This window comes from Cyprinus carpio, chromosome A14 (assembly GCF_018340385.1).
Source record: "Cyprinus carpio isolate SPL01 chromosome A14, ASM1834038v1, whole genome shotgun sequence".
In the NCBI taxonomy this organism is placed as follows: Eukaryota; Metazoa; Chordata; class Actinopteri; order Cypriniformes; family Cyprinidae; genus Cyprinus; species Cyprinus carpio.
The window spans coordinates 10,074,488-10,098,895 of record NC_056585.1 but is presented as its reverse complement, the minus strand read 5'-3'; the positions used below and the strand labels follow the sequence as shown (position 1 = coordinate 10,098,895).

The window sequence follows — 24,408 nt, the reverse complement described above, 5'->3', positions numbered from 1 at the left end:
CTGGACCGGATACAGAACCTGAGGCCCGTTGTCATACACTTTTGTAATATTTGTGGTATATGTTGGTTTTAATGGTGTTGTGGATTAATTATATCTTTTGCTTTTGAGTGTATTTTTGGAGACCCTCCATCTTGCGCTCCAAATGATCGCACCACATGGATAATTCCTTAGTCTGCATTAACAGAGAACTACGTTCAGACAGGAAAATCATTTACATTTGTATCTATCAGATAATAGGCTGTTTATATTTTGTTCTAAACTTAAGCAGACCTGTCCATTTTTACCAGAGTCTAAATCCTGGATGCTTATTAAAGCTACAAATTTGCCGGGAGGAGAATGTTCTTGTATTTTAGTCGAAAAAATATGTCATTGTTATAACCGGGCTGTTGTCATTAACATCTACAACACCTATGACTAATTTACTGGCACCTGCAAAACCACCTGGGTCTTTTGCTTGAAGGTTAATTTCATAATGTCGTATTGATTCAAAATCTAGATTTCCAATAAGAATAATTTCACCTGTATCCGTATTTCTCTATGCTGGTTGATGCAATGCCATCTGTATGCAGCTCTTTTGCTCATATCGTCTCCCTGGGCAACAGCACCTCCCACAGTCAATAAGCAGCACAACAGCAGTGCTGGACTGTCCAGCATAAGGTAAGAAAGACAGTGAGCTACACTCTCAAAAATAAGGTACAAAAGCAGTCAGTAAGTTTAAAAAAAAAAAAAAAAAAAAATCTGTAAAAAATGTTGTTTATTGTTAGTCCATGGTGTCCAATGCATTAACTAATGTAACCTTAGTAAATTGTTACCAGAAGTAGGTTGTGTGTTATTGTGCCATTATATGGTTTTGGATATCGCAGTTGATTTGAACATGTAGACACCACTGCTGTGCAGATGCATAAAACATGAGTAGCACTAAAGCTGCCGCATAGTCATACATATTCTGTGTGATGAGACTCCATTATTCAGACTGTGTGTGTCCCATGAGGCCTGATGTATTTGAATGCTCTAAAAATAGTCCAGAGTCCAGCCTTAAAGCATAGTGACACACTGCTGCAGCAGGAGAGGAGAGCCAGAGACCTATATAGGGCGCGCCCCCACACACACACACTCCTGCAGTAAGATCATGTAGTGTCTCTGCCACAGTTTCAGTGTACCACCACAAGATGGAGCACAGCACATAGTGTATTATAAAATGTAGTTACTGAACTGACCTGATGATTAAACAATTCATCAGTAAAATCATGTAGCAGAGGTGGAGACGTGAAAATTTAAATGATGGACAGAGATAAAGAGAGAGAGAAAGAGAGAAAGAAAAAGACGGAAAATATTCATGGAAGTCAAAAGAGCATTCTGTGAATTGACAACTGTATTTTATATAACAAGAGTAGTATATGAAATGTTTCTTACCTTAAAGGGGATTGATTAGTTTCCATTCATTAGGATGGACAGCAGGCCACGGAGGGAAGAAAAGAGAAAAGAAAATAATTAACAAAAAAAATGCACTTTGTATGACGCACTTACACTGTACACAATAGTAATACTGATGCTTTCCTTGGCAAATACCATTAATAAAAAATAAAATAAAAAATAGATAAATAAATATAAATAAAAATAAATCAAAACCACACCAGATGGCAAAGATAAATGAGAGAGAGAGAGGAAAAAATATCACCCAAAGTGCAAATAAAATGGGTATTAAACACAATTTACAACACGCTGACAACTATGACATACCAACAGTGTCATCATGATCTCCATCTTGATCAGAACAGTGCACACTGAGCAACACAGGAGTATGTGGATCATGAGAAGAGACACATATTTCTGCCTCTGTCCTTAAAATCCCTACAATAGCTTTTCATCAAGTCATCTCTGCCTTGTGTGCAAATCCACTAACATGACAATCGGATTGGATAACAAAGCAAAACTGGATTTCACCATGGTCTGTGTTTGTTTTAATATTTTGCTGTTCATTTTCTCTCTCCCTCATACACACATTTTAACATTTTAAATAGCACACAGTCACTGTCTTGGAAATGTACAGCATATAATTACATGCATATATTCCATATAATTGTTCAGGGTTATTAATTCATAACTTGCACTCTTAACTATCGTTAAGCCAAAACATGTCATTCAATTAATAAAACACCTTTGCTGGGGGTTTTAAGCAGTATATTAACCATCACTAGATCTGATGCTAATTGAATCCACACTAATGTCAACAGAAAATCCCTTAATGAAGCTCAGCATGACAATTGGGTTAATTAATTTGGAAAATTATCCCAATCTGTTTTTTTTTTTTTTTTTTTTTTTTTTGTAGCCTCATCGTAGCATAATGTATGCTCACATTTTTCCAGTCATTTATGGTCCAGTTAAATACATGACATGTGTTATACATTGTGCTCAGTGCACAAATGCACTAACATCTTGCTGCTCAGAGAAAGCATTACTGTCCATTTTGACTGTAAATTAATCATACAGACCCAGTGAAAACCAATAAACAATTTACATGTGACAAGACTAAATCATCCTTTATCCTATATAAGAAGCTCAAGTCATGAGTCCGGTGAGTCAAATTTATGGTTAGATGTTTGAGAATTATTCAAATAGTCAAACTTCTCATTTTTAGGCTTTAGAATTTAAAGAATCCCTGCTTTAGATCAAAAGTGAAGCCCACACCAACCAGTAACACCAGTGTATTACTGAAACTAAGTAATCCTCCTAATCTGAACTTGAAGGAAACAGACCACATTACAGTCTTATGCTACCTGTACTGAAAGATAAGCATATGCAAAAACATCCTGACATCACACTGCTTATTTTAAGAGACAACCTATCTGAGCAAAGACAACATAATATCTCTGATTAAACATGTCAGACATATCGGAACACTAGAAAGATTGTGGAATGTTACATGGAGTACATTCTTATTTCCCATTTGAGAGAAACTCAGGTTGTGCCCCTTTTGATAAACACATTTTACAACATAACTCCTTTCTGAGAACTTAAAATCGCTAAAGGACATAATGCGCATAAACAGCACTATTCAGAGTAAATGTTAAAACACCAAAGTGTCTATATAGAGACCTCCAGAGGCTGTAATACAATAACTAAATACCTAGAGGTCAATATGAATTGGTAAAAATTACTCTCTGTATAAATAAGTACATGCACACATGTACTGTACATGTTATACAGTGGTTCAAAGGAAATATTTATTATGTGAATTTTAAGTTTAAAGTCACCAGTAACAAACTACACATTCAAGACTGAATTTTACAATAACATAAGCAAGGAAACAACATTACACAACAGCATATGTATAAACCTGAAAATAAAGATCAAGAGTACAGAAAGAGAACTGAAGATGAAATCATAATAAATGTGATTCATGATATATATACACTTAAAGCAGATCAACATACAATAAAAATATATTTTAGAGTTTGCGTTTACAAATTGAGTAAACAAATCCTTTTACATGCAAAATTAAATCAGAAAAGAACATATACCATTATAGTTTTTGATTAAAGGCTTTTCAGTCCAATTTATTGATAAGGATTGTCTGTATGATTGTCAGGGTTAAACCATCTGGGTTAGAGTTTATGTGACACTAAGACCTTTGCACGTGTGGCGCTGCGGCCACCCACATGCAACGACGTCCCTCTCTTATTCCGCATGTTCAAACCAACAAAGTCAAAACCAAATCTGAAGTCCCCTTTGTATGAGCCTGTGGTTAAGAATGAGTTATTTTGATAATCTTTCTGCAGAGTACTGAAGCGGCTTACAGTACGTCAGAGTAGCAGGTGGTCTGTAGGTAGGAGGAAAAACGGATAAGTTTGCAGTTGAACAGTACATATATCGGTATCTACATAATCTCATGTAGACCATGGCAATGATGAGCACAAGGAAAAGAGCCATTAGCCTCCCAGAGCCATTATTAAATATAAAGTAAGGTCACTGTGTCCATGTGATTTATCTGTGCCATGTGCAAAGAGCTCATCGATGATAGACAAGCCGTCTTCTATCATAATATTGACAGTTGCAGTTGCAGACAAAAACTCAAGACCATTATCGCTCACAGAGACTATCAAGGTTTGTTTGATTTCTTTCTCTGTTGCAAATGACCTTAGTGTCCTAATTTATCCACAGTGCAGTCCAATGGAGAACAAATTAGGCTGTGTGCCTTTTACAATTCGATAGGACAGCCATGCATTGTGCCCTGCGTCTGCATCGATCACAACCACTTTGGTGACCAGATAACCTGCAGGAGCAGCTCAAGGCACAATGTCATGTGCAAGGTACCCATCAAACTGAACTGGGTAAAAAATAACTGGAGCATTGTCGTTCTGATCTGCAATAAAAATCTGGACAGTGCATGTGCTAGTGAACGATGGCCTGAATAAAGGGTGTGTGCCAGCATCCATAGCAGTCACTGTTATGTTATAGTGAGGCCACATTTCCAGGTCCAAAACTCCATCAATCACAAGCATTAAGTAATTCTTTACCTCTGACACAAGTTTAAATGGCACGACATCAGATATCTCACATGTGACCCGTCCACTGGTGCCAGTATCAAGGTCATACACATGCAGCAAAGCCACCATGGCTCCAAGTGAAGCATCTTCTGGCACAGTAGCCAAAGTTGATTTAACTGCAATAACAGGTGCATTGTCATTCACATCGATCACATCTATAATGAGTTTACAGTGAGATGACTGTCCGCCCCCATCTTTGGCTTGTACATCCAGCTCGTGAGAACTGGCTTCCTCATAATCCAACACACCCATGACCTTCACTTTACCCATCACGGGGTTGACCTCCACAACCCCCCTCATCTTATCAGGCACGTGACTGAAAGAGTAACTAATTTCCCCATAAATCCCACTGTCTAAATCTGTTGCATTTAATTTAATCAACACAGTGCCTCGAGCTGAATTTTCCAGCTCTGACTTGTACACACTTTGACCAAACACAGGAACGTTATCATTGGCGTCCAACACGTGCATGTGAACTGATGCTGTTCCAGAATGAAAAGGTCGCCCACAATCCAATCCACTTAGAGTCAGAAAGTGATCAGCTTGTTTTTCTTGATCCAAGGGTTTTTTAAGGATCAATTCAGGATATGCATTTCTGTCCACCCGGGTATTCATCTCCAAAGCAAAATATTCATTCTCATTGAGTGGATAATGCTGAACTGAATTAGCTTCTATGTCAGAATCATGAGCACTTTCAAGTGGAAAACGCCTCCCCTGGACCATTGACTCCAGTAGCTCCAGCTCAATTTGACAGTTTTCAAACACTGGACTGTTATCGCCAATGTCCTGGATGTCTAATAGAAGACTGTACACTTTGAGCAGATTTTCCAGGAGCAGTTGGAATTGCAAGACACACAGCACAGACAAAGCTCCTCACGGTCAATTCTCTTGCTCACCAACAGTGAGCCTGTTTCTACCCTCATCTACCCTCAGCAACAAAAGGCCAAACATCTCACCAGCAATGCAGGTTATTTAGATATCTATGCAGAAATGAATACAAATGTAACCACATTATCCACATGTTAATGAAAACGCAAATGACTCAATATGACAGATACAAGAGGAAAACAGATTATGTGCCTCTCACTGTAGGCAATTTTCTACAACGAGCTGAGATGTCAGTCTTCATGAACGGGGGGAGAGAAACAGTTATCTGAAAGTCAATGATTGCACTGGTAAACAGCGACACTAACAGTTAAATTATAAAACTGCAAGTACTCTCATGGCTCTGAAATTAAATGGCGAAACTTGGATATACAGATGGATATGGCGTGTTTTAAAATGAGGAGGCAGTTAAATTAATGTCCCTTTTCATGTCCCTGCAAATTATACTACTTATTGCAAAAAGTGGCAATTATCTGTACCTCAGTATTGTAGTACATTATAAAACAGTATGCAATAATAACATATTGAGTGTTAATTATAATTTCAATTCAAATTATTAAATGGATGTCACCTTACTGGGACAATAAATCTCTCCCTACACCTATCCTATTGCTAGTTTAAGTTCAGCTTTTAGATTATTTCCTTCATTATTATTGAAAATACATGCCTTTCCAATGTGATGTCTGATTGGAAAAGGTAGGAAAAAAAAGTTCAGCAAAATGCGGATTCGAACACAGGTCAATCCCATCAAAAATTACTTCAACACATACTTCACCATCTGTGCCAGTGGAGCTGTAATTAAATGACGGCCTTCTGTAATACTTTGTAATCACACGTTGATGGGCGGAATTAGTGTAAATAACCTCTGCCATCAAGGCGGTCTATTTGCACTTGCAAATAGACACTCAGTTTTTTAAACTGTTCTTTTTAATAGTCAACTTATTTTCGGGTCATCGTCATAAAAACCCTATAAACATTGTCACAGGCACAAAGATACATATTTAATTTAATCAAGTTGAATGTTCACTAAAAACTGACAGTCATGACGTTTTCAAGTCATTTTATGTTTCATTTAGACGCAGTAGAGCTGCTTACTTACATTATAATTATAATAACGCCATAATTTTTTTTTCCACTCAGCCAGAGAGCTGCAAACAAGAGGCGGGATTTATCTCAAGAACCAATCACATCGAATTATAGCGCGACAGAGGCGTTGCCTCTTCTCACGTGACTTTCCCCCATTCATTTCAGTGAGACTCCAGAAAAGTCACTGCACTCTTTAGGGTCACTGTAGAAAGTCTATGGACCAAAGGGAGGCAAGCCTCCGCTGTAATTTTACCTGCGGGTGTTGCTGTTGGACAGTGTTACTTTATAAAAACGAGTGACTTTTAGACGTTTAATATCATATTTAGTCATATTTGCGCTGTTTTATTTTTGTGATATCGATTATTTTCTCATCCAATTTTGAATCTTGCCTCTTCGGAGAAAACGCCACCTGATTAGCAGTAGCATTCAGTAAATTGAATGGGCAAATATAAAAATAAAACACTAAATCAACTGTAACACTAAATCAACTGTAATAAAGTTCTTCAGTCAAGATCAGTGAATGATTTTTCTCTTTGTGTTTTGTTGTTTCATTAACATTAAAGGGACAGTTGACCCAAAATGTTTAATTCTGATATCATTTACTTGCTATTTAACCTGAATTACTCTCTTTCTTCTGTTGAACATAAAAACTATTTTGAAGAATGTGGGTATTTTTATTTTATTTTATTTTATTATTTTATTTTTTTTTAATGGGGACCAGCAACTGTTTAATTACCCATAATCTTCAAAAAATATATTCTTTTGTGCTCAACACAAGAAAGACATTAATAAAGGTTTGGGGCATCATTTGAGTGAGTAAATTACGACAGAATCAAACATTTTGGGTTAAAGGGGTCATATGACGCTGCTAAAAATAACATTATTTTGTGTATTTGGTGTAATGAAATGTGTTTATGCGGTTTAAGGTAAAAAAAAAAAAAAAACAACAACAACAACAAAAAACAAACTTATTTTCCACATACTGTACATTATTGTTTCTCCTCAATGCCCCTCCTTTCTGAAATGCGACGTTTTTTACAAAGCTCATCGGTCTGAAAAGCGAGGTGTGCTCTGATTGGCCAGCTATCCAGTGCGTTGTGATTGTGTTACGCCCCTTGTCACACTGTGATGCCAGTCCCATTCAGAACACCAGCGAGACAAGACAAAAACAATAAAACCCATTACAAACGAGCCATTTGTTGCATCCAGTGGGGACATAATTACTATTATAATGACTTATACTGTGTTTTTATTTTGTTTGCGTTGCATCGCGCCGAGTAAACATAAAACCATGTCTGTATTTGTGATCAGAGAAACACAAACAACAAGCTTTACTCTATACCAGCGGTTTTCAATTCCAGGCGTCGCGCCCCCCAGCTCTGCATATTTTGCATGTCTCTCTTTGTTAACACACCTGATTCAAATAATCAGCTAATTAGAAGTGAGCTCTGTGCATGAACTGCGTTCCCATTGGCGTGGTCCCTGCACAGTGTTTATTGCTCCCTAAAGTGAGCTCTGTGCATGAACTGCGTTCCCATTGGCGTGGTCCCTGCACAGTGTTTACACACTGATTTGCACTGCGCAAACGTATTTTTCCCTTTCACAACTGCGCAACGTCTTCACACATGGACAAGTGTGACATCATATACCTCTGTAAATAAATACAATTTTAATTGAATTTTTAATGGAACATATACTGGAAAATGGCGGAATATCCTGTGATGTCCACTTTGCAGGACACTTATGTTCAAATAGAACAAATGTCTGAAGCGTAAGAGAAACAAAATGTGCAGAACAGGGGGGCGTGAGAATTGGAATTGAGAACTGCTCTACACTGTTCAAAACTGGCGTTTGAATCATCAGTGGGAAATCCTTTACATATGTAAATGTACTTACAGACTGTGAGTCAGAACAGCCGGCATTGTAGTCTTCTCTCCCAGGATCAGGAAACAGTCCTCCATTGTGCATGAACTGCGTTCCCATTGGCGTGGTCCCTGCACAGTGTTTATTGCTCCCTAAAATGTGCAGCACACATCTGAATATTTGGTTTTATTTTTGATGGACAAAGAAAGTATTTTTGCTTTCACAATGAAACAGTGTCTCCACGACATGCATGGCGCCGGCGGAAGCAGCGAGAATAAAAGTTATGCTTTCTTTCTTTGCTTGAACATTTGGGCGACATTATGCATATCTTCCCACATCCTGAAGTAGACATGTGGGGACGTGTTTAAACCAGGCATTTTAGGAGGGCGTGGAAGAGTCTAAACTTTTATAAAGAATATATCTTTGGGTTTAAGACTTTAGTCTTTGCAACTTTACAGATCTTCTTTAGGCACCAAGAGCTTGTAACACTCCAAAGAGGAAGCAAAACTTGAAATCGCATCATATGACCCCTTTAACTTCCTTTATTGATAAGGCAGCATGTTTAGTACTCGGCTGTTGCTTTATAAGAACTGCACGCCTCTAATACACAGGCATGCATCTGTTTTTCTCTCGACTGTTTACTTTTAATTTAGACATAACCATCTGTGTTTATATGTCGACCTTGCTGTTTTGAAAGTAATAGCCCAATCAGACTCAAAAGATAACGTACTATAAAATAAACGTAAAATAAACGCCTGTGTAGACATACATAGTACAAAAGCAAAACAGCAACAGACACTGGCCCATACAGCAACGTGGAAAGCTTATAGAAATATGCAGACCCATTCTAAAACTTCGATTCAGAGAACTAAAGTTTAAAAGAAACACTGAAATAAAACAATTAAAGAACTTCATGAACACATTTCAGACAAAAAAAAAAAAAAAAAAAATCTCATTGCGTTGTCAAAAAAGTATCATTCTAACAGTACAGTATGTAAAACTTTCGTTAATTACTGAGAACCTCGAATGACTCGTAATTACATGTGCAGTGCACTGCAAGTTTTGGGATTTTTTTTTTTTTTTTTTGTTTATTGATTGGATCGTAGTATAATTCAAAATAAAACGATGTCCCCATTTATACCATATAGTCTGTTCGTGTTTTTTTTTTTTTTTAAATCAATAATTCTATACATTTTAATCACCAATTAAGATATGTGAGCATGTGCTGCACGAGTACCATCCTCTCTCTTCTCCATATCTTGCTCCAACGTAGACGCAACAACCTAAACAAACGTGAATGCTGATGCAGCACCATGGACAGCAACAGTAAAAGATACCGTGTCATTTTCCATACAACTAAAAGTATATAGGCCTATTACTGAACATAATATTATTGGCATCGGAATTTAATTCTCTTTATATGCTAAATTCATAAAAACAAGACATTTATGACAGAGAGAGAAAAAAAAAATACAGATTACACATATCAAGGCTATTTATGGTTTTAGTCTTTATAATTGTAGTATTGGCATTGAAATTGAAAGTGAGTGAAGTTGAAGTTAAGTTAAGCCAGGTGACCCATACTCTGAATTCGTGCTCTGCATTTAACCCATCCGAAGTGCACACACACAGAGCAGTGAACACACACCTGGAGCAGTGGGCAGCCATTTTATGCTGTGGCGCCCGGGGAGCAGTTGGGGGGTTCGATGCCTTGCTCAAGGGCACCTAAGTCATGGTATTGAAGGTGGAGAGAGAACTGTACATGCATTCCCCCCACCCACAATTCCTGCCGGCCCGAGACTCGAACTCACAACCCTTCGATTGGGCGTCCGACTCTCTCACAACCGAGACTCGTCCGAGACTCGAACTCACAACCCTTCGATTGGGCGTCCGACTCTCTAACCATTAGGCCACGACTTCCCACATCTGTTCCCACATCATTAACATCTGTAATTTCTATGATTACTTTAGCGTCCGAGCCATCATTTCCCTTAATAAGCATTTCATACCTTAATGCCACCTCAAAATCAATGGGACCTTTAACTTTAATCTTTCTACTGTTTGGATCTAGAGCAAATAGTACGTTGGCATTTTTCGAAATTCGGATAAATTCATAAATCCCTTCTCCATTTGGTCCCTCATCAGCATCAGTAGCTCTCATTGTCACCACTGCAGTATCTAGAGGAGAATTTTCAGGCAGACTGACTTTACAGAAGGCCTGACTAAAGACTGGAGCATTATCATGAGCATCCAGCACAGTGATGATCTACCACAGTAAGAATTACCAACGCTATCTCACGACCAATTCGTACGTATTTTACGAGGTGGCTAATTCGTACGAATTTGTACGACCTCACTCGTACGATTTCATACAATTTGGCCTAGACCCCAGTGACGGGTAGGTTTAGGGCGGGGTTTGGTGTAGGTAATTCGTACAAATTCATACGAATTTGCAACTCGAAAAATACGTACGATTTGGCAAAAAATCGTATGAATTTGTACGAGTGTGGTCGTACGAATTCGTACAATTAGGCCACCTCGTAAAAATATGTACGAATTGCCGTGAGATCGGGCTGGAATTACTGTTACTTCTTATTGCTGCTCACGATCCAGCTCTTTGTCTAAAACTAACTCAATATTTTTGCCACCATCTGACTTTGTACTGACAGATAAAATAAAATCATAATTGCATTTAATCGAATAGCTTTGTTCTCAATTCTTTCCTGTCCGCATCATGAGCATCAGTCACGCGGAACCGAGCGCCTTTATCAGAATTCTCACTTATTTCAAGCTTTATTTTATCTTAGGAAATGCTGGCTTGTTGTCATTAATATCTTGTATTTGTATTTGTGGCAGGATAAGTCTTTTATTGGCTGGTTGATGTACAGTTGGTTCACCAATCAAATGATAGCGACAGCACTAGCATCTCATTGGTTGGTGGGGTTAAAAGTTCATATACCAATGAAACGATAGTATCTATACTATTTAAGGACCTTTATTATGACAGGTGGGTATGTTTGTGACCTGGGGTGCTTCTCTCTCTCTCCCTGGCATTTCCTGGTCCGTTTCCGTTCTGATTCCTTCCTCAGGTATGTTTGGCTGTTTGTTGGCGGTGTAACAATATGCATGTTGCGCGTCTAATATGCGCTATTTATAGTTTCATTTAGAGCGCGTCTGGTGGCGTTGGTAGTGCGGCAACTCGCGGCGTATTTCAGCTGCAGGTATGTTTAGGTGCTCCGTTTGTTTACCGTCTCATCTGTAATTTTTATTGTGTTGCTCTCAGTAATTGCAGCGAGAGCAGTGAATGCTGGCTGGTAGACTGAGCTATGACACCGGTTGTGAGTAACCATATAGCGTTGCATCTAACGTCGTATTCAATAACAATCGTAAGTATGCCACTTATTTCTTCATATTGGTGGTTATCTTGTTTTAATCGTTATAATAATTTGTTTTTTATTCTTTAGTTAAGGGGAAATTAAAACATCTTAGTCTTCATCCTGGCCAATGATTTCAGGCAACGCAGCTGCTGTTTTTTGCTTAGGGACGCATTTTGGAGTCCGATCTGCCCTTTACGTTCTTTTGTGCTTTAATACTTTGAGAGTTTACGAAGCTGTAAAGACTGAGTATTTTCTCCGCATGGACTATCTACCAGTTGAGGTTCTGGATTGTTTTTTTTCTTCTAACCGTAATTTTTTGTTTGGTTATATTGGTCTTTTTGGTATTGATTTGTTTACCCTGCATTTTCTTTTGTAAGCATATTGTATGCTGCAAGGGTTATTTCTTTGAGTATTTATTGATTTTGATTTACGTTTTGTGCGTGGTGTTCTCTGGATGCTCGAGTGCCAGAGTCGCAACAAAGTGTTTATTAGTTTTTTTTTTTTTTTGCGTTTTCATTTTCTATAATTTTGTTGAATTTCTTCTTTAATGTTATTTTCTGTTTCTCCAGGGCCAGTGAGGATCGGGTGGAACTGGGGAGGCTAGCTGCTGTCATTCTGCAGTGTGTCACAGTGTGTGGATACAACTTCCCATTGGTGTGTGTGATGGTTGCTTTGGTGTGAATTTAGGTGGGTTTTTGGATAACCATTCTGAGTTGCAGCCGGCCTGCCTGGTTCCCACTAATCCTGGCCCTGGGAATTACCCTCCCTTAATTGTGGAAATGGTTTGTGTGAGAGTTTTAAATCTATGCGTGTGTTTTATAATAAAATCCAATCTTTTGTATTCTCGCCCCCGTCTCCCCTACTTTGCCTTCATTTGGTGAAACCTACCTGTGTCCTTTAATGGGAATAAATTCTCTGGTTTCCCACCAGGGTGGCGTAGTCGGATAAATTCACTGATTAACCTTTCCTTTCATGTGATACCGCCACATATTGTTACACAATGTATCTCCAATGGGTGTTCTAGAACAATTTCGAAATGATGAGCACAGGAAAGCCCCTCGTTACAAATCTCCTCTCTGTCGATTCTCTCCGCTACGGTCAGTTCTCCAGTGTTCAGATTAATGTCACAGTATCGTTTTCTGTTACCTTCAGTATCAATGCAAGCCTTACGAGATGACAGTTTGTTCACATCGAGTCCGTGATCCTTTACTATATTTCCAATCACAGATCCGCGTTTCATCTCCTCATGGAAAAAATAGCTCTCGTCCCCATAAGCGGTGCATGCCATCAGCATGAAGAACAAAAAGGCAAACATCTGATGATTAAGCCAGAAGCTTTCCAAATCCATTTGGAAACATTATTTCGAAAAAAGATGCGACATAAAACGAAAATCTGAATACTAAAAATACATCGATTTTTTCCATAAAAATGAAATAGAAGCACTGCTAATGACATCAACGGGGTGGAGACAAGAAGTGTTTTTGTCAATGATTTTACAGGTAAACAGCGACTCTAAGTGTTTAAATGAGAAACTGGATAACATTTAGCGCTCTAGAAGGATTAAGTTACAGTAATTGTAACATGCAATCTTTAAATAAATTATATTAAAAGGTATTCAAAACTCTCTAATTGAACGGCAAATGTCGCTAATCCGTTTGAAAACAAGGCTCCATTCATCAATGAAAAAAGAAAATCGATAATACGTACATACACTAAATTCCACATAAGCTCATTAGAGCTCATTAAAAAACGGACAATTACTGAGATGAGAAAATTACGAGTATTTACAAATGCATGTCGCATCAATGTCTCATCAAAAAATATGGATAAAAACTTAAAACAAATAATCACAACCTTTGCGAAACTCACACTTACTCAGATTACAATGTCCAGAAAATGTAGTGTAGAATACAAAATTATTGTGTAACTTAAAATACTTAAAACATTTAATTATTTGAAGCATAACTATAATGTGCTTAACTGGCTCTCATCTTGAGTCATTGGCTCTTTTTGAGAGGCTGTTGCAAATCAAAGCGATAAACTTCGAACAAAGACACATTTAATATGGAAGCCCAGACCATTAAATTAATCAATAAAACACTTTGTTAGTCCTACCTGAAAGGAATCGTTTTCCGCATCGAGTCCTTCAAGATCATCCACAGCAGACCGAGTCTTTTTCAGAGTCAGGTCAGCAGTCAACGTGCCCTCATTATAAGATCTGATGAACTTGAAGTCACTAGTGCGCGAGCCCGTGGTCAGGTATGCGTCATAATTGTAAGCGCTGCGGAGAGTTCCCGCACCCTCCACCTCTGCGTAATTTGGAGGAAGATATGCGCTGGGAATGGCTACAGCTCCATCAAACAACAGTCTGGGCTTTCTCCTGTGACAAAACCTAAGGCCAGGATGATGATGATGAAGGTCAGGAAGAAAGTGGAAACGGACACCAGAGCGATGATCAAATAAAACGTCAGTTTGGAGCTGCTCTCGTCACTAGACATGTCTTTCAGTTCTGGAACTTCAGCCAAGTTATCTGATATAAGCAAATACAATGCGCACGTGGCTGAGAGAGAGGGCTGTCCATTATCTCTCACGGACACAATGAGGTTCTGTTTCATGCTGTCAGATTCAGAAATGTCCCGTTGCGTCCTGATCTCTCCGCTGTGGACACCGATAGTGAAAAGTCCCGGATCAGTAGCTTTAATAATGTGATACGAAAGCCACGCGTTCTGGCCAGAGTCCGCGTCCACGGCGATCACCTTGGAGACCAGGGAGCGCTCCTGAGCACCTTTGGGTACCATCTCGGTCATGATGGAGTTTCCTTCCGGAGAGGGGTATAATATCTGAGGGGAGTTGTCATTCTCATCCGCTATGAAGACATTCACGGTCACGTTACTGCTCAGAGGAGGAGAACCGTTGTCTCTGGCTAAAACAAGCACTTTGAAACTTTTCAACTGTTCGTAATCAAACGACCTCACAGCATGAATGACTCCGGTGTCTCCGTTAATGGATAGAAAAGACGACACCGGTGCGCCATTGACGTCAGAGGACAACAGAGAATAAACTACAGTGCCATTCTGTCTCCAATCCGGGTCTGTAGCTGATACTGAACAAATAGAGGAGCCCGGTTTGTTATTTTCTTGCACATGAGCTCTGTAATTCTGCTGCTGAAATACAGGTGGATTATCATTCACGTCAGCTAAAGTCAAGTGAATATTCTTAGTGGAAGATAAAGGCGGAGAGCCCTCATCAGTAGCAGTAATTGTAATATTAAAACCGGAGAGCAGCTCGCGGTCTAATTCACCTGTGGTCACCAGAGAATAGTAATTTTTGATTGAAGGAACGAGTTTAAACGGGACGTTTTGCTGAATGGAGCAGCGCACCTGTCCATTATTATCAGAGTCCCTGTCCTGCACATTAATGATGCCAACCTCTGTACCGGGTAACGCATTCTCAGGAACGGGACTGTTAAGAGAGTTAATTATGATTATAGGGGCGTTATCATTGACATCAACGATATCTATTAATATAGTGCAATGACTGGCTAACCCCTGACCGTCTTTGGCTTGAATTGGCAGCTCAATTGAACTCTCCTCCTCAAAATCAATTGACCCTGTTAGTTTAATCTCCCCAGACAAATAATCGAGAGAAAATATTTCCAGAAGGCGCTCGGATAAATGACCAAATTCATACATCACTTCTCCATTTTGTCCCTCGTCAGCATCAGTAGCGCTCACTGTCACCACTACAGTATTTACAGGAGAATTTTCAGGCAGACTGACTTCATAGATGTCCTGACTAAAGACTGGAACATTATCATTATTATCAATCACAGTTACATGTATGGCTACGGTACCTGATCTCGGTGGAGTCCCGCCGTCTACCGCAGTAAGAATTAATGTTAGCTCTTTTTGCTGCTCGCGATCTAACTCTTTATTAAGAAGGAGCTCACCATATTTTCTTCCATTTGCACGAGTTAGTACATTAAGAACAAACTGGTCGTTGTTTTGAAGTGTATAAGATTGCACTGAATTCATTCCAATATCCGCGTCGTGGGCCTCGTCTAATAAATAACGAGAACCTTTGTCTGCTGATTCCTGTATTTCGAATTTTATTCCACTTTGTTTGAACTGTGGTGAATTATCATTTATGTCTTCAATATTGAGAACGAAGCGGTGCAGCTCTAAGGGATTTTCCAGCACGAGCTCTTGTTTAAGAACGCATGAAGCTTTCTTTCCACAAATCTCCTCTCTGTCCATTCTCTCCGCTACGGTCAGTTCTCCAGTACTCATATTAATTTCACAGTATCGTTTTCTGTTACCTTCAGTATGTATGCGAACCTTACGAGATGACAGTCTGTTCACATCGAGGCTGAGATCCTTTGCTATATTTCCAATCACAGATCCGCGTTTCATCTCCTCCGGAAAAGTGTAGATCACGTCTCCATAAGAGGTGTGCGCCATCAGCACGAAGAACAAAAGGACAAACATCTCAGCAGTAACACGAAACCTTTGGAATTCTTCAGACTTTAAGCAGAAATTGATTCCCGTAACATAACGATTACCATGTAGAAGAAAACAAGCATAAAATAAAATTTAGAATAATAGACGTAGATAATATCATGGAATCAGTCGTCTTCGACGAGCTGAAAGCCCTGTGTATGACATCACAAGCAGGGTGGAGAGACGTGTACTGAAGACACACATTGTTTTTCAGGTGAACAGCGACACCATGAGTTAAGAAAAGAAACTCCACAATGTTCATATCTCTGACAGGGTTATATGTGGGTTATATAGATAAAATCATTTAGCGAAACAACAGCGGGGCCGCAACATTCCCTGAAAAGTGGGAGCTGATAAGTTCCCTGATAAGTAGGAGCCAATTTCACAAAGTAGACACCGAATGAGAAAGACGTTACACTACTTAAATACAGCAGCGTTTTGTCTCAGATTCAGTTACAAACTGCAGAGTCCACGTAGAGAGACATACTGATGTCACAAAAATAAAATGAGTTGTAAAGAACTATTAGACAACAGAAAGAGGCATATTAGATTCCCTTCTTTAATATATATATATATATATATATATAATATAATATATATATATACTAACTATTATATATATATATATATATACCCAAAACTATTAAAACACCAAGTCACTAACTATTTTAAATATTAAACATGCAATTTAGTAGTACAATAATAATAATAATAATAATAATAATATAATTATTTTTGCAGTTTACTGCATTTTCCACTGAAATTTTCATTACCGCAATGGGTCCAACTATGTCTGAATTTATGTTGTTGTATTTTAAACAGATTAAAATGAAAACATTCTGAAAAAGTAAAAGGATATTCTGCTAGATGTTTTCACATGACAGAAAATAGACAGACTGAATGTTTATGTATAATAATAATGATACAATAGTGGAAAAATTAAGCAGTTTTCCACATTTGAAAGATATTAAATTAAAATTTTTCTATGAAAATGTATTCAATGTCTGATTATGTACATTAAGTAAAAAATGGCTACATCATCATTGCTTCTCTGTTGTTAGCAAAAAAACAATCTGAGTGTCATCGGCATAAAAGTGAAAGTTAAGACCAAGTGTTCTTAAAAGTTGGCCAAATGGAAAAATGCAAATACTAAAAAGTAAAGGGCCTAAAACTGATCCCTGGGGAACACCAGAGTGCACCACAACGACCTCAGACCTGCAATCACCCATCACAACAAACTGCTTGCGATCGGAGAGGTAGGGCTTTAACAACTTTAAATTGATTAAAATGATTTGTGAAGGATTGTGTGACACTAGAGACTGTAGTAATGATGCTGACAATTCAGCTTTGCCACCACAGGAATAAAATGATGTTTTAAAGCGTATTAAAAAAGAAAACTGTTACTTTAAATTGTAAAAAAAAATCATAATATTACTGTTTTACTGTAGTTTTAATCAAATATATGCAGCCTTGATGAGCAGAAAAAAAAAAAAAAAAAAAAAAAAAAAAAAACCCTTAAAAATCTTACTGATCCCTAAATTTTGAAAGGCAGTATCATATGAAAAAATACAGGAATTTCCAAATTCTAATTGGGAAAGAATTATTATAGAATGGTTGGGAGGAGATTGTCTTTATGGGAATATATATATATATATATTTGTAATTGGGGTATTTTTGTTATAGTATGTTTGTGTATATATATTAGAAAAGCTAAAAAAAAACACATTATATTGAAAACCTTTTCTGAGTGTGAGCAATCCTTTGAACTGAGTGATGTGGGAAAAAAAACGTGAAAAATTTAGATGTTCACACTTGGGTATACTCTTTACAAGAACCAACTCTTTCAGTTGCCATAAAGAAAAAAAAACACTTGAGTTATAGCCTACAGTCCTACTGTCAATGACTATTAAATAATAATTATGATTTTGTGATTAGTAAATAAAAATATTAAACAAAATAATGACTATACTACTTTGTAATGCATTTTAAATATTTTGTTCTTAATACAGCTAAAATTATAATACTAATATTTATGTCTAATACATTTTCTAACATTAAACTATCAAGATTTTATTTTGTGGGAAACCACAGGGTGCCCTTAAAGGGGTCAAGATGGTTTCAAAAATTTTTCCTTTCTCTTTGGAATGTTACAATCTCAGTTCCAAAGACTAAAGTCTCGAATCCCGAGTCTTTATAAAAGTTAAGGGGTCATATGATGCCCTAAAACGGCTCATTCTAATAGGCCCCCACATGTCTACGTCACATTATGGGAAGATTGGCATAACACCGCCCAAATGTTCAAGCAAAGAAAGAAGGCATGACTTTGATTCTTGCTGTAGTATTGTTTCTGCCGCCGTGTTGTGGAGACGCTGTGTGTTTCGTTGTGAAAGCGAAACTACTTTGTTTGGCCTTCCAAAAGAGTTAAGATGTATTAAGAACACTGTTCCGGAACAGTTCAACCCAAATATTCAGATGTGTGCAGCGCAAACATATTTTATGGAGGACGAGAACTGTTTCCTGAGAGAGTAGCCAACAATGCCGGTGTCTATTTATATAAAGTGGGGCAATAACAACTTTGCAAGGACAGTCTGACGCTTCTGACACTGACTATTCAAACGCAAGTTTTGAGCAGATTAGAGCTTGTTTGTCACTTCTCCGATCACATAAGCAATGCATAAAAATTCAATATAAGTTATTATAATCAGTAATTATGTCCTCACTGGATGCAGCAAATGTCTGGTTTATAATGGGTTTTACTTTAAGCGGGTGGGGGGATTACTCGGCATCACAGTATGATAAGGAGCGTAACATTTCCGTCACACGCTTGAACGCTTGAGGCATTCGGCCAATCACAATGCTCTGGATAGCTGACCATTTAAAGCACAACTCCCTTTTCAGAACGATGAGCATTGTAAAAATCGACGCATTTCAGAAAGGCGGGGCATAGAGGACAAACAATAATGTACATTATATGGAAAATAATTCTTAATTCTTAGAAATATTTATTTTTATCAATGTCATATGACACTTTTAAAGCTGCTTCTTTGCTGGCACAGATTTATAAAAAATCATTACTAATCAGTGGCCGTATTCTCAAAACATTTTATCTTACCACTAAGAGCTCTCCTAAACAGGAGTAAAAGTAAAATGATACACTCTTAAAAATAAAGGTGTTTCACAATGCCATAGAAGAACCTTTTTGTCTAAATGGTTCTATAAAGAACCTTTAACATCTGAAGAAACTTTCTGTTTCACAAAAGGTTCTTTGTGGCAAAAGATGTTTCTTCAGATTATAAAAAGGTAAGCTGGTTCTTTAAATAACCTTTGACTGAATGGTTCTTTGTGGAACCAAAAATGAATCTTCTATGGCATCAACTGAAGAACCTTTTGAAGCACCTTTATTTTTAAGAGTGTACCAACCTCTGTATCGGGTAACGCATTCTCGGAATGGAGATTATGGTAGGGGCATTATCATTGACATCAATAACATCTGTTAACACAGTGGATCGACCTGTTAGACCTTGACCATCTTTAGCCTGGATTGGCAGTTCCATTGTACTCTCATCCTCATAATCTACGATACCTGTTAGTCTAAGTTCACAAGACACTTCATCGAGAAAAAATAGTTCCAAAAGACTTTCTGATAAAAGACCAAATGCATACATCACTTCTCCATTTGTCCCTCATCAATATCTGATGCACTTACTGTCACTACTACAGTATCTACAGGAGAATTTTCAGGCAGACTGACTTTATAGACGGCCTGACTAAAGACTGGAGCATTATCATTAGCATCCAGCACAGTGATGTGTATGAGTCCCCCCGTCTACCGCAGTAAGAATTAATGTTACCTCTTCCTGTTGCTCGCGATCTAACTCTTTATTCAGCACGAGCTCGCTATATTTTCTTCAATTCTGCCTGGTTAGTACATTAAGAAAAAAGCGTTCATTGTTTTGAAGTGTATATGACTGCACTACATTCATACCAATATCCGCATCATAAGCCTTTCTGGTAAGAACCTTCTGTCTGCTGATTTCTGTATTTCGAATTTAATAACACTTTATTTGAACTGAGCTGAATTGTCGTTTATGTCCTCAATATCGAAAATGAAGCTCTAAAGGATTTTCCAGCACAAACTGATTTTTTAATAACACGTGAAACTTTCTTTCCGCAAAGCCCATCTCTGTCGACTCTCTCCGATACGGTCAGTTCTCCAGTATTCAGATTAATGTCGCGGTATCGTTTTCGAAATGACAGTCCTTTGCTATATTTCCAATCACAGATCCACGTTTCATCTCCTCCGGAAAATAATAACTCACGTCTCCATAAGGGGTGTGCGCCATCAGCACGAAAAACAAAAAGCCAAACATCTCACAAGCAACGCGAATTCTTTGAAATGCTTCAGATATTAAGCAGAAATAAGATCCAAAAACAAAACAATTAAAATGCACAATTTAAATTCAGAAAAATCTATATCAAGCAATCAGTCGAGGTCGACGATTTTCTTCAAGACGAGCTTGAAGCCCTGTGTATGACATCATAAACAGTGTGGAAAAATGTGTACTGAGACACACATTGTTTTGCAGGTGAACAGCGACACTATGAGTTAAAATAAGAAACTGCACGACATTCTAATTCGACAGAATTAAGTGTTAAAACATAGAAAACACGTGTTGTACTTGTTGTTGTAGGCAATTGTTTTATTGTGATGTAATGGTGTAGCAAAATTAAAGCCAGCAGCAACATTCTCTTAAGTGCAAGAGATAAAGAAGACCACAGTGTGTATGCTATTCAAAATCAATCAATCAATCAATCAAACAAACATGGAGGGATAGAGATCTATACAAGCAAAACTCTCAAAGCAGTAGTAAATGGCAGTGCAGCACCATGGACAGCAACAAGGAAAACATGCCTCTTCCAATCAGATTAAAAGGACGTTTAAAAGATTTCTCTCAAGGGAATGTTACTCACATAAGAACTTAATTCTCATTCTACACTATAACTGCACAGTAAGACGACACAAAAATAGAAAAGTAAAACTGCTTAAACAGCAATATATTCTCGCAGACAATTACAAATGGTAGACTCTTTAAGGACACATATGCTGATGACTGATGAAATGTTTTCACGAGCTTGACAAAAGCATTCGTCAGCAGAATGAGACAGATGTCCTTGAAATCTTTAAAAGATCACTGACAAAACTTTTACAGCTTGACTTCAAAAATAAGTCCAAAAGAATGGCAAAAAAGAAGTACCTCATACATGACCAGAAAAAAAAGTGTAAAAGTCACTTAAATGATTGATATTTTCTAACTCCAAACTGACCCTGTTCATGTGTCTACTGTTAAGCATTTGAAAGAGCTACGTGAACTGCTAGGAAAAAATACCATTGACAAAGAAAGCAGTCAGTTGAAAACACAAATATTAAATTTAAACAAATTAAATCCGCCAAACATTCTTTAAAGAAATAGTCAAGTCCTACCTGAAACGAATCGCTCATTGCTGTACCAAGCCCTTCAAGATCATCCACAGCTGATTGAGTCTTTTTCAGAGTCAGGTCAGCAGTCATCGTGCCCTCATTATAAGATCTGATGAACTTGAAGTCACTAGTGCGCGAGCCCGTGGTCAGGTATGCGTCATAATTGTAAGCGCTGCGGAGAGTTCCCGCACCCTCTACCTCTGCGTAATTTGGAGGAAGATACGCGCTGGGAATGGCTACAGCTCCATCAAACAACAGTCTGGGCTTTCTCCTGTGACAAAACCTCACGGCCAGGATGATGATGATGAAGGTCAGGAAGAAAGTGGAAACGGACACCAGCGCGATGATCAAATAAAACGTCAGTTTGGAGCTGCTCTCGTCACGAGCCATGTCTTTTTCAGTTCTGGAACTTCAGCCAAGTTATCTGATATAAGCAAATACAATGCGCACGTGGCTGAGAGAGAGGGCTGTCCATTATCTCTCACGGACACAATGAGGTTCTGTTTCATGCTGTCAGATTCAGAAATGTCCCGTTGCGTCCTGATCTCTCCGCTGTGGACACCGATAGTGAAAAGTCCCGGATCAGTAGCTTTAATAATGTGATACGAAAGCCACGCGTTCTGGCCAGAGTCCGCGTCCACGGCGATCACCTTGGAGACCAGGGAGCGCGCCTGAGCACCTTTGGGTACCATCTCTGTCATGAAGGAGTTTCCTTCCGGAGAGGGGTATAATATCTGTGGCGAGTTGTCATTCTCATCCGTTATGAAGACACTCACGGTCACGTTACTGCTCAGAGGAGGAGAACCGTTGTCTCTGGCTAACACGAGCACTTTGAAACTTTTCAGCTGTTCGTAATCAAACGACCTCACAGCATGAATGACTCCGGTGTCTCCGTTAATGGATAGAAAAGACGACACCGGTGCGCCATTGACATCAGAGGACAACAGAGAATAAACTACAGTGCCATTCTGTCTCCAATCCGGGTCTGTTGCTGATACTGAACAAATAGAGGAGCCCGGTTTGTTATTTTCTTGCACATGAGCTCTGTAATTCTGCTGCTGAAATACAGGTGGATTATCATTCACGTCAGCTAAAGTCAAGTGAATATTCTTAGTGGAAGATAAAGGCGGAGAGCCCTCATCAGTAGCAGTAATTGTAATATTAAAACCGGAGAGCAGCTCGCGGTCTAATTCACCTGTGGTCACCAGAGAATAGTAATTTTTGATTGAAGGTACCAGTTTAAACGGGACGTTTTGCTGAATGGAGCAGCGCACCTGTCCGTTATTATCAGAGTCCCTGTCCTGCACATTAATGATGCCAATCTCTGTACCGGGTAACGCATTCTCAGGAACGGGACTGTTAAGAGATTAATTATGATATAGGGGCGTTATCATTGACATCAACGTTATATATAATATAGTGCAATGACTGGCTAACCCCTGACCGTCTTTGGCTTGAATTGGCAGCTCAATTGAACTCTCCTCCTCCAAAATCATTGAACCTGTTAGTTTAATCTCCCCAGACAAATAATCGAGAGAAAATATTTCCAGAAGGCGCTCGGATAAATGACCAAATTCATACATCACTTCTCCATTTTGTCCCTCATCAGCATCAGTAGCGCTCACTGTCACCACTACAGTATCTACAGGAGAATTTTCAGGCAGACTGACTTCATAGATGTCCTGACTAAAGACTGGAACATTATCATTAGCATCAAGCACTGTTACATGTATGGCTACGGTACCTGATCTCGGTGGAGTCCCGCCGTCTACCGCAGTAAGAATTAATGTTAGCTCTTTTTGCTGCTCGCGATCTAACTCTTTATTAAGAAGAAGCTCACCATATTTTCTCCATTTGCACAGAACTAGTACATTAAGAACAAACTGGTCGTTTTTTGAAGTCGTATAAGATTTGCACTGAATTCATTCCAATATCCGCGTCGTGGGCCTCGTCTAATAAATAACGAGAACCTTTGTCTGCTGATTCCTGTATTTCGAATTTTATTCCACTTTTTGTGAACTGTGGTGTAAATTATCATTTATGTCTTCAATATTGAGAACGAAGCGGTGCAGCTCTAAGGGATTTTCCAGCACGAGCTCTTGTTTAAGAACGCATGAAGCTTTCTTTCCACAAATCTCCTCTCTGTCCATTCTCTCCGCCACGGTCAGTTCTCCAGTACTCATATTAATTTCACAGTATCTTTTTTCTGTTACCTTCAGTATGTATGCGAACCTTACGAGATGACAGTCTGTTCACATCGAGGCTGAGATCCTTTGCTATATTTCCAATCAAAGATCCGTGTTTCATCTCCTCCGGAAAAGTGTAGATCACGTCTCCATAAGAGGTGTGCGCCATCAGCACGAAGAACAAAAGGACAAACATCTCAGCAGTAACACAGAACCTTTGGAATTCTTCAGACTTTAAGCAGAAATTGAATCCCGTAACATAATGATTACCATGTAGAAGAAAACAAGCATAAAATAAAAATTTAGAATAATAGACGTAGATAATATCATGGAATCAGTCGTCTTCGACGAGCTGAAAGCCCTGTGTATGGCCATCACAACAGGTGGAGAGACGTGTACTGAAAGACACACATGTTTGTTTTTCAGGTGGAACAGCGACCACCACGAGTTAAGACTACAAAAAAGACCAAAAAATAAATAAATAAA

The 24,408-nt window shown here is 38.5% G+C and overlaps 2 pseudogenes; both read right to left on the bottom strand.

Annotated features, from left to right (window-relative positions):
- Positions 1-145: 145 nt before the first annotated feature.
- LOC122147563 lies at positions 146-24,286 on the bottom strand (annotated as a pseudogene).
- LOC109056851 lies at positions 12,527-16,791 on the bottom strand (annotated as a pseudogene).
- Positions 24,287-24,408: the final 122 nt, after the last annotated feature.